We start from the raw sequence: 12,514 nt of genomic DNA, 5'->3' as shown, positions 1-12,514 counted from the left end.
GCACTTGCAATCTCTGAACAAGCACAACACTCCCATTTTACACAAGTTTACACATAAGCTAAGTGTAAGCAGGGCACTGACTTGCCCATTCCGACAGGTGAAGGCAGATCTAATTCTATAACCCAGGTCTCCTGATTGCCAATCCAGGTATCTTTTACTATGCCCCATTGCATAGTAATCATATACCATAAATAAACAGACAGATATACATGTGCAGTATATATATATATATTTATACATACATACATATACATATGCATACATATATACCCATATACATACACACCCACTTTAGCTTTGAGAGAAGTATTAAATCCAAGGAAATACACTTGAAGTATTTTTTTTTTTTTTAATCTAGCCCACTTTCTACTAAAATGCCTGTAACATCTTCATTCCTCACCTAAGAATACAAGCGTAATATTATATCAGGTTCCCTAAGGGTTTGTTTCCTAATGTGACATTTTCAATAATTTCACAGCTTTAAGTAAAAAAAAAAAAAAAAAAAACTCACAAATACCACACATCTACTTTTGAAGACTTCGAAAGTGCTCAGATAATGTCTCAAACTATTTTAAAACATTCTTTATGCTAGAAAAATCACCTTTAGTAAGCACCTTGAATACAAGACTATAAATAAGCTTATGTAGAAGGTGCTAGCACCATAATAAATGAACAAAGTTCAACAATAAGGTCTTAGTGGGAGTTATGAAATCATATCAAACAATTTGCTAATTTATTCACTCAGCAAATATTTACTGAACTCTATTACATGTCAGGAAGTGTGCTGAGTGACACTGACAGAGATAAAAAGATGAACAAGGCCCAGTTCTTGCCCTTAAGCTGCTCTGGTGGGTAAAAGGCAGACAATTCAAAAAGATAATTATAAAACAATAGGTAAATGTAATGACACAGATATAAACAGGTGTTATGAGAATACTGAGCAGAGGCACCTAATGGAGCTGACGTGAAGAGACGCTGCCTAGGCCTGAGGCCTGAGGCCTAAGGCAATCCTAAAACATGGGTGGGAGTGGACCAGGGAGGGGGAGAATGTAGGGGAAGGTGGAAATTACAGGTATGGGGCAGTATGGGCACAGGCAAGGAGGAGAGACCAGGGTTCAATCAAGATTCCAGAATCCAGGTTTTAGAGGAGTGTAGTGGTGCAAACGGTTAACATGCTCGGCTGCCAACAGAAAGGTTGGATGTTCAAGTCCACCCAAATGTGCCTTGGAAGAAAGGCTTGGTGATCTACTTTCAAAAAATCAGCAATTGAAAACCCTCTGGGGCACGGTTCTACTCTGACACACATGAGGTTACCAGGAGTTAGAATCAACCGGAAGGCAACCATACTGGGTTTTTTTTTTTTTTAACATTCTTAGTATAGTTACTCATTCCTTGTATTCTATTATGACATCATTAACTTTTTTATTTTAAGTAAATAAAAAACATAGAAAGCTAGCAGCCAGGTTGGCAACTGGGTAGGTGAAGGAGGCCTCCCTCTTTGCCCAGTCCCTTGAATACTATCACCCAATGCTAGTGTCTCCAGACGAACTATAACAGCTGCCCAGTCTCAGCAGCAGACCTGAGCCCTCATACACCTGTATGAGTTCACTCTGGCGCAACAAAAGGGTTTGGGAATACCCAGTCATCAAGTTGGCTTTTGAGGAACAGCTCCAGGGCACACTGCGCCCTTCCTGCCTGCCATAGGACAAGACCCTGAAGATCAATGCAATGCTTGGAACCCTACAAAGCCAGCTGAGTTCTTCTCTTCCCAGATTTCTACTTATGGTCACATAATGGCCTGAGCAATCAGGCCAAGAATAGCAAAGTAAATATGTACCGCAAAGATGACAGACCAGAGGAAGTTGGTTCCCTGAATGGAGAGCCCAGAGAGATCTCTTCCCTGACCTCACCAGGTGCTACCAGGTGGCTTCAGACAGGCCAAGAGCAGAGGAATCCACAGAGGATTAAGCTCAGCCTTTCTGATTGCCAGGCCCAGCAGCAATCCACAATACCCTTCACCAGAGCAAGGAGACCCTCAGGTGTCTCTTTCAAGCGAAGGTCCTCCACTTGAACCATAATGCCAATTTGAAAGAGTATGGGTGCAGAAGTCTAGGAAAAGCTCAAGGTAGTAATTTACTATCTTACTAGCCCTCAATTTTTAGGCAATCCATTATTCCTGCAATACTGTTATACCCTTCCCTAAAACAAGACCTCTCTCTGAACCCACCCACCAAAATAAATCACCAGATTTGCTCCAAAAAAAAAAAAACAAAAACCCACTGCCATCCAGTTGATTCCAACTCATAGCGACCCTGGCCCTGCCAAAGACTGAGCCATCTCCTCCTTCACCTGTATCCTCACATCAACCCCATCCCCGGAACACAGACCAACACTGCCTATTTTAGAAGTTGCCTTGTTGTTACTGTTGTGTGGCCACTTTCATTCCTACCAAATACCAATCTAGTCCTCCCAACCAGTTAAAGAGCCTGTCCTGTTACATATTCTCACAGAACTATGTATCTCTCCTTCATGGCATGTATCACTTATAATTTACATTATTCTGTGTGACTTTTTAAAAACTATGTCTATCTTTCCCACTAACCTATACAGATAGGGATCCGTGTCATTTTTTTGCTTTGTTTTTTGTTTTAAGTTTTAAGGGGCTTTTGTTTGACTGATGATCACTGTGCTCCAATATGTACCTTGGAACCCTCTAAGATTCTTGAAAATAAATCCCAAATTATATACCTTCCAGTTAAAGGATGATAGTGTCAACCCATTCCCCAACTACTTAGTCTTGTCACTGCCTTGTAGACTCTAAGGAGACACTGATTAGTCCACTAAATTAGTGGACTAGGAAGGATTCTGCTCAGAAGACTAGTCTATTCTTGGTGAATCACTAGCCCAATTGGACTTCCAAGGCCAGGTTTACCTATCTAGGTTCACTCAGCATGAAAAAGAAGTTTACCAGCTGATGAGGGAGAGGAGACAATAGTCAAGAGGTGCAACCCAAGGCTCCTGCTGGATCCCACCAAGAGTCTTCACCCCAGTCTGATGTTCAAAGCACCTGCTCTCCACCTTATGGTGCCAGTGACAAGTGGGCCCTGGCTTCTCTATATAGGAGTCTTATCATAGCTCTAATTATGAAGCATAAAGCCGCTTCAAATTTCAGGGCCTGTTTAATGCCAGTGGCTGCACATTACCCTTCAGTGCCTATAAGCTTCCAGGCCCCTGTCCATAGCCTGTGATTCTAGCTTTACCCCTGGGCCCAACCCCTGCTACTTGTGTGTGCCCTACTTCCACCTGTGTGGCTTTGACACATTCTGCCCCCATACTGCTTACCAGGTGCAGACTCCTGGCTCTGCCCCAAACACAGACCTCCATCCAGACGGGACCCATTCCCGGTGTCTCACGCGCAGAGTCTGGCACATAAGGAATGTGTGCTGAAGGGAACTGGACAGAACCTATGTGCTCTCCTGCCACCTCAGACTTGGCAAAGGCTTTCCTGCCCTCTCTCCTTGCCCTGAATTCAAGGCCAGTTTGCTTCCAGAGCTCACGGCAGACTCTCTCCTCTCCCTCCACGGACTCTAGCTCTTCCGTCAACAATCCCAGACGGTCAAGGGGAGAAAATCCCCAAGTGGCCTTAAGGCTGAGGGAAGGAAACAAACTAGAATAATTATCTTTCAATGTGCTTTTAGTGCAGTGTTTTGTTTTATTAATCACATCGCATTTGTTATTTTATTTAAGATGGCTTTCCTTAAAGTGTTCCAATACACAAAATGAATCCCCTTTGACCCTAAAAATAACTTCTCTGTTTCTCAGAACAAATCCCACTGGGGCTGTGCCCAGCCCCACAGTGCCACACCCTCAGAACTTGAAGGTCACTGGAGCTTCCAAGATGCTCGGTGCCCCACGCCTCCCAACACAGTCCCAATGCCCAGCTGTCCTCCTTCCGCACGCATTAGCAGATGGAGCTTTTTAAAGCTCTCCCACCTACTCCACAGATCCAGTAGGAGGGAGAATGAATGTTTCCAAGTTCTCTGAATGACACAAAGCTCACAAAGTAAAATAAAATTGGGTGAAAAATGGCAAAATGATTTTAGCTCCCCCTTTAAAAACACAGCACGCCTACTTTCAATGATTCACAGTGACTTCATACTTTTTCTTCCACTAGGACACGCTTTTCTTCCTCCCAAAGCTGATGGCTCCCTCCACTCCTAAGACAATGTCGGGCCTGGTCTTCACAAGGTGCCTGTTCTATCTCAGCTCAGGGCCTGTTGAGAAAATCTTGACGAAGTCCAGAGGACCCCCCTGCAGAAGACCAGAAAGTCCTTCCCCCAGAGTCTTTGCACTTTCTGTTCTCTGCCTACAAAGCTCTTTGCCTGTCTCTTGCCATGGACTGGGTGTTCTTGCCATTGAGAGTTCAGTTCAGATGGCACTTTTCAATGAGTCCAGCCTTGATTACCTAATCTTACCCCACTGGCAAAAGCCACTACCACACCACTCTCTTAGTAGGACTTATCACAATCCATAATTATTTATTCATGCTCCCCTCTTCTATATAAGCATCACGAGGGCAAGGATCTTGCCTGACTTGTTCAATGCTGTGACCCTAGCACCTGCAACAGTTCTTGGCACATAGCAGCTGCTCAGTAAAATACCTGCTGAGTGGGCAGGTGGGTGGGTGACATAGCAGGTGGAGGCAGGGAGATGGGAACAGGGCTGACAGCTTTCCAAAGATATCTCAAGGTATGGCTTCATCAGGGCCTCTGGAGTGGGCCTCCCAGTTTCTCTTGTCTTGATTCTTCTCAAACCGGTTGCTACTTAGATACTAGTTCTATCACTTTGTACCTTCCACACTCCACCCCAACTACTCAGACCTGGGTATTCTGGATGCTCAAATTCCTAAGTTCGGTTGTTCCTACTCTGCATTCAGTTATCCTCAGCTTGGAAAATTCTGACATCCACAGGAGTATCTGACCTTCTATGACCTAAACACCCTCAAGTATCTGACCCAAACCAACCCCTCCCATCATATCTCCAATACCCTGGCTTCCCACTGTACTCTCCCTCACCATCCATCAGTTCCCAGCTCAGCTCTGTAGACCCATCATTTCTGGAGTTTAAACCTTTGCTCAGTCCTCTCCCTCTGCTTCAAACACCCTTCTGCTGCCCCATCATCTGTTAGCTCTCCCTCATCCTTCCAAACTCCCACCTTGGGTCTGGTGCCTTTCCCCTCTGCCACATTATCATGGTATTTATCTCAATATCCTGAAAGTATCTTTCACCTCACTTTTTCCCCATCTGACTGTGAGATCTTGGTGGGCAGGGCTCAATCTAATTCCTGTTGGTCTTGAGCCTGACACATAGGAGGTACTCAATAAACATACACTGAACTGAATTACCTTGTTTTCTCCTTTTCTACTTCCATTCCTTTCCTTTTTGCAATTTTATTTTGCTGTTGTTGAGAATATACACAGAAAACATACACCAATTCAACCATTTCTACATGTACAATTCAGTGACACTGATAAGATTCTTTGAGTTGTACAACCATTCTCACCTTACTTTCCTGAGTTGTTCCTCCTCCATCAAAATAAACTCACTACCTCCCAAGATTCCTATCTCATTTTTCAAGCTGCTATTGCCAGTTTGATCCCATATACTTCTTAAAAGAGTATAATGCTCAAGGCAGACATTTTTTACTAGTTAAGCTAAACTATAGTTTGGTTTTAAGAAGACTTCAGGGAATATTTTTGATTTAAGGTTTAAAGATTATATCAGGGCAATATTTCATCTGCCCCCTTGGCTCCAGAAAGTCTAGAATTCATGAGAATTTGAAATTCTGTTCTGCATTTCCCCCTTTTGATCAAGGTTATTCTATAGAATCTTTGATCTAGTCCATTTCCACAGTGACTTCTTGAAGAACCTTAATACTTGGCACAAGTAACAGAAAGGTTCAGTTACTGAACAAGTTTCTTAAAGGCGTGATTGTTTTTTAATTAATATTATCATCATCATTATTACTATCAAAATGAAGACCTAAAAGGTGAAAAGAAGAAAGGTCTGATAAAAAGTATTGGTCCAGGTTCTAGTCCAGACTGGGCCACTCACTAGCACTATGCTCATGGGTGTGTCATCTTCCCTCTCTTGTCCCATGTCTTGTCCTCTGTAAGATGAAAGAGCTAGACTAAAAAAAAAAAAAAAAAAGACTAGGATACCAAAAATACTTGTTGCCATTGAGTCAATTTCAACTCATAGCGACAGTTGCAAAATGGTAGCTCAATACACCACACCACATACACGGCATGCCCTTTAGACCTAAACAGAGTTTTTAATATATTTACACAAACGAATCAAAAGCCAAGGGTTTTCTTGATGATACACATCTACAGTAATAAAATTTGCCTAGAAGTAGAAAAACTCACACATGTACACACAAATGCAACAAACAAATCAAAAGCCAGAGTTTTCTTGATTATAGTGGTTACACAAATCTACAGTGATAAAATTTGCCTAGAAGTACACACACACAAACGAGTGCATGTAAAAGCTGGTGAAATCTCAACATGTTCTACAGATTGTACAATGTCAGTTTCTTAGTTTTGAGATGGTACTACTGGAGAAAGCTGGATAAAGGGTACGAGTTTTGCAACTTCTGTGAGCTTATATGAAACCCTGGTGGCGCAGTGGTTAAGAGCTCCAGCTGCCAACCAAAAGGTCAGCAGTTCAAATCCACCAGACACTCCTTGGAAACCCTATGGGGGCAGTTCTACTTTGTCCTATAGGGTTGGTATGAGTCAGAATCGACTTGATGGCAATGGGTTTTGGTTTGGAGAGCCTATAATTATTTTTAAGTTAAAAAAAAAAAAATAAAGATTTCATACTTTAAAACCTCCAGATTTGTGGATTCTCCTTAAAACCTGGAATATCTGGTAACACGGGGCCCCAAGGGCACCAGCTGGATGGAGATGGGTAGGAGCAGTTCCCTTCTAGATGTGGATGGCTCTCAGATCCAGGTCCCTAATGCTGAGGCTGAACGTTGGTTGCCATTTACCTTGATGCTTGTATTGTTTTCTCTCTCACAGAAGAGAAATATTTCTCTATGAACAGAAAGAAAATGAAAGCTAGATCAAAAGAGTCTTACATTTCCAGAAAAAAGGAGACCACAAAATTCTTGCAGAAGTGAAGAACATTCCTTCGAGTTATATTTGCCAGCTCCCACCTTCACCCCGTGCCACCTGCCTGATCTCTGAAATATCTGAGGTTTAGACTTCTGCATTCTAACTCTTCAGGACCAAACTTCTTACTCTAAGTCAGGATAAATTTTAAAACCAAACCATTGGACAAGAAAACAGCTTAAGTACACAGTATCCCATTCTCCTCCAAATATTTTGGTTCTTTCATCTCCCCTTTCCTGAGAACACAAGGTCCCACCCCTTATGCATGGTCACAGCCAGATAAACAGGCAGGATTTCTTTTCCCTGTCAAAACCACAGTTCCACTCAGTGGGGAAAAGAAAAGGCCTCAGGGTATGCATTCCCCACCTTTCCCACCAGCCTACCACTGCCACCACTACCACTCCCCTCCCAAAGAACGTGCTTGGAATGCAACTGTTCATGAAAAGTCCATGAAAAGGGATCGGGAAGTAGTCACAGAGAACCCCAGGGAAACTGCCCAGTGAACAAAACGTTTCTACCGCAGAGGTTTCCAACCAGGCTATACGGAAGAGTCACCTGGGGCTGCACCCTCATGCAGGAATATTAATATCCTCCTCCCTATACTGATCCATCCTAAGGCGCTGGAGCAACAGTGATCTAGAAAATGATGATCCCTTGCTATCCCAGGCAGCCAGGTAGGGCACACCCCTGGATACCTCCCCAGTCCCCAGGCAAGAGATGCTGGAGCTGTGCTGTCCTGTACCATAATCACTAGTCACATGTGGCTACTGGGCACTTGAAATATGGCTGGTGCAACTTGAGACACGCTGTAAGTGTAACATAACCAGTTGCCATCGAGTCAACTTCAACTCTTGGTGGGTAACCCCATGTAGAACTGTGTTCCATCGAGTTTTGAATGGCTAATCATTTGGATGTAGATCACCAGGACCTTCTTTTGAGGTATCTCTGGGTAGACTCAAATCGCCAACATTTTGGTTAGCAGCCAAGCATGTTAACACTTTGCGCCACCCAGGGACTCAGTGGATTTTGAAGAGTTGGTAGTAAAAAAAAAAAAAAAAAAAAAGGTGGGGGGGAGGATGTATACCACCAGCATTCTTTTAATGAGATGGAAAAACTAATCACCAACTTTATATAGAAAGGAAAGAGGCCCCAGATAAGCAAAGCACTACTGAAGAAAAAGAACAAAGCAGGAGGCCTGAAACTACCTGATCTCAGAACCTACTATACAGCCACAGCAGTCAAAACAGCCTGGAACTGGTACAATAACAGACACATAGATCAACAGAAAAAAACTTGAGAACCCAGATGTAAATCCATCCACCTATGATCCACTGATCATTGACAAAGGATCAAAGTCCATTAAATGGGGAAAAGACAGTCTTTTTAACAAATGGTGAAACTGGATGGCCATCTGTAAAAAAAAATGAAACAGGACCAACACCTCACACCATACACTAAAACTAACTCAAAAAACGATAAAGATCATGGAAGAAAAAATAGGGACAACACTAGGGGCCCTAATACATGGCATAAAGAGAATACAAACCATAACTAACAACGCACAAACACCACAAGATAAACTAGGTAACTGGGAGCTCCTAAAAATTAAACACTCATTTTCTCATCAAAAGACTTCTCCAAAAGAGTAAAAAGATACCAACTGCTCTGACAGAGATCACAATAGAGGGTCCCAGACAGAGGTGGGGGGGGGGGGCGGGGAAAAAGTAAAAAGAGAACATACAGACTGGGAAAAACGTTTTGGCTATGACAAAGGTCTCATCTCTAAAATCTATAGAATACGTCAATACCTCAATAACAAAAAGACAAATAATCTAATTAAAAAAATGGGCAAGGCATAGAAACAGACACTTTACCAAAGAAGACATTCAGGCAGCTAAGAGACACATGATGAAATGCTTGCAATAATTAGCCATTAAAAATCAAATCTAAAACCCATTGCTGTCGAGTCAATTCCTACTCATAGCGACCCTATAGGACAGAGTAGAACTGCCCCCATAGAGTTTCCAAGGAGCACCTGGTGGATTCGAACTGCCTTTTGGTTAGCAGCCTGTAGCACTTAACCACTACGCCACCAGGATTTCCCAATAGAGAAATGCAAATCAAAACTACAATGGGATACCACTCACCCTGACATTACTGGCACTAATTAAAAAAAAAAAAAGAAAATAACAAATGTTGGAGAGGTTGACAGGAGATTGGAATTATTATGCACTGCTGGTGGGAATGTAAAATGGTCCAACCACTATGGAAAATGATATGGCACCTCCTTAAAAAGCTAGAAATAGAAATACCATACAATCCAGCAATCGACAACTAGGAATATATGATAGAAAAATAAAAGCCATCATATGAATAGACATATGCACACCCATGTTCACTGCAGCATTATTCACAATAGCAAAAAGACAGAAACAACCTAAACGCCCATTAATAAATGAATGGATAAACAAACTATGGTAAACGCACGATGGAATAGTACGAGATGATAAAGAACAATCATGAATCTGCAAAACACCACACAACATGGATGAATCTGGAGGGCATTATGCTAAGTGAAATAAGTCAATCACAAAAGGGCAAATATTGTATGAGACCACTACTTTAAAAACCAAAAAAAAGGTTTACACACAGAAAAAAACAATCTTTGATAGTTACAAGGGAGACGAGGTATGGGGAGACGAAATCACTAACTAGGACAGTAGACAAGTGTTAACTGTGGTGAAGGGAAAGACAACACACAGTATAAGGGAGGTCAGCACAACTTGATGAAGACAAAGTCATAGAAGCTTCCCAGACACATCCAAACACCTTGAGGGACCGAGTTACTGGGGCTGAGGGCTGGGAACCATGGTCTCAGGGGACATCTGGGTCAATTGGCATTAACATAGTTCTGAAAGAAAATGTTCTACATCCTACTTTGGTGAGTAGTGTCTGGTGTTTTAATAGCTTTTGAGCGGCCACCTACGCTATATCTACCGGTCCCATCACGTTCAGAGCAAAGGGAGATGAAGAAAGCCAAAGACACAAGGACTAAAGGACCACATGAACCACAGCCTCCACCAACCTAAGCCCAGAAGAACTAGATGATGCTTGGCTACCACCATCGACTGCTCTAACAGCAGTCACAATAGAGGGTGCCAGACAGAGAAGGAGAAAAATGTAGAACAAAATTCAAATTCACAAAAAAAAAAAAAAAAAAAGACCAGGCTTACTGGTCTGACAGAGACTGGAGGAATCCTCAAGACTATGGCTGCTGGACACCCTGCTGACTCAACTGAAGCCGTTCCCGAAGTCCACCAGAGATTAGATAGGCCGATAAAATGAATGGAAAGCCTGGTGGTGTAGTAGTTAAGGACTACGGCTGCTAACCAAAAGGCCAGCAGTTCGAATCCACCACACACTCCTTGGAAACTCTATGGGACAGTTCTACCCTGTCCTATCAGATCGCTATGAGTCAGAATCAACTGGACAGCAATGGGTTTTTTTTTTAATAAAATGAACAATAACACATGTGAGGACTGTGCCTTCATAGTTCAAATATACCAGACCAAATGGGCAACATCTGCCCACTAGCAAAGGGAAGAAGGCAGGAAGGGACAGGAAACCTGGATGAATGGACACAAGGAATCTGGGGGGCAAAGGGAAAGGGGAAGAGTACTGCCATGTTGCCAGGATTGCAACCAATCTCCAATACAATTTGTGTATAAATTTCTGAATGAGAAACTAATTTGCGCTGTAAACTTCCACCTAAAACACAATTTAAAAAAGGGGGGATGTAAAATATCTCGTTATTTTTATATTGATTACATACTGAAATGATAGTAACTAGGATATAATGGGTTAAAGAAAATATATTATTAAAATTTGTTGTTGCTTTTATTTGCTGTCCAGTCGATTCAGACTCATGGCGACCCCATTTGTGCAGAGCAGAATTGCTCCATAGGGTTTTCTAGGCAGCACATGGGCAGCAAATAGCCAGCAGGTCATCAGGCCTGTCTCCAGCGACACCTCTGGGTGGATTTGAACTGTCAACCTGGAGGGCTTAACTGTTCATGCCACCTTATTAAAATTAACCTAGTATAAATTTCACCTGTTTCTTTTTACTTTTTAAATGTGGCTGTTGGATAATTTCAAATAGTATATATGGCTCACATCATATTTGTATTTCAGCATCATGCTAAATAAACAGCCACGTTCAAGGAGACAATCATCTTTTCTAGCACGGGATTACAGGCATAATGGAAAAGACAATGACTTTGACCAGGGCCAGGCCTCCACCTACGAACCGCAAGATCCAAGTTATCCGTCTCTCTGACGTTCAGGTTCCTCACCTATACATGGGCATGATTACATTCAGTGCCTGGGCTGCAGCTGAGAGCAAATGAAATAGTGTAGCTGGAAACACCTAACTCAGTGTCTTCCACCTGCATTTTTCCCACCCTTCCTCCTTCCCCAGATTCCTCAAGGACACAGAATTTGAATTCAGGGTCTTTTTTTGGCATTAGATTTACTAACCACAAAGTCCAGCTCTGCACAGCAGCTGCAGAAGGCTCAATGGTTCTCCATCCACAGGGTGTGGGTCCTGGCATCCATTACTCAGAAGCTCCTCAGAGCATTCTGATGCCCCTGGCCTAGGAGTCACTCTGAGAAACACTAACACAGCTGAGGAATTGTGACACCACCACTGGAGCTGCCTTGGGACTTACCCGGCCCCCAGCAAGACAGGCTGACCTGGATGAGCCAGACGTGGCCCATGGAGAGGCCCGGAACTGACTACAGTCTGGTTCCCCAGCAAAGGGCTGCTTTCCTGAGGTCTTTTAAATCTCCGTATGAAATGATGGTCTATCCTGGGCACAGCTTCAAACGCTGGAATGCAGCTACACTTCCTGGCTTTACACAAGGCCCCTTAAGACAGTCAAAGAATACGCGCACTTTTAAGGTGCCCAAAAGAATTGCCAAGCAGCCACTAAAAAGACTGTGCTGCTTAGCACTCCTACCAGCAACATGTGAAAGGGCCCCAGGGCAGGCCCTCTTTCTGCTCTGGCCTGGTATTCAAATGCAGCAACCCTTTGCCTGAATGTTCTAGATGTCAGTCCAACCCTTTGGACTCTTCTGCAGAGGCGTTTCTCTTGCTCTCCTAAGCACCAACAGAAAGGGACCACGTCCTCTGTGTGCGGACATGCAAATTCCATCAGTGTTTATCCTGGGACCTTTAACTACTTGAAGCAGTCATTTCCTAACGTGGACTGGACCGGCAGAGCACACAGATCAGTCTGATGCCAGGAGGCACACAGGCAGGACAAAGCACTCTC

The 12,514-nt window shown here is 43.1% G+C and overlaps 1 protein-coding gene across 8 annotated transcripts in view; it reads right to left on the bottom strand.

Annotated features, from left to right (window-relative positions):
* SORBS1 (sorbin and SH3 domain containing 1) overlaps nucleotides 1-12,514 on the bottom strand; it is a 248,696-nt gene that overhangs the window by 173,906 nt on the left and 62,276 nt on the right. The window lies entirely within an intron of this gene.

Source organism: Loxodonta africana, chromosome 16 (genome assembly GCF_030014295.1).
Source record: "Loxodonta africana isolate mLoxAfr1 chromosome 16, mLoxAfr1.hap2, whole genome shotgun sequence".
In the NCBI taxonomy this organism is placed as follows: Eukaryota; Metazoa; Chordata; class Mammalia; order Proboscidea; family Elephantidae; genus Loxodonta; species Loxodonta africana.
Note: the sequence above shows the minus strand (reverse complement) of the source record. Positions and strands in the feature narration are given on the sequence as shown.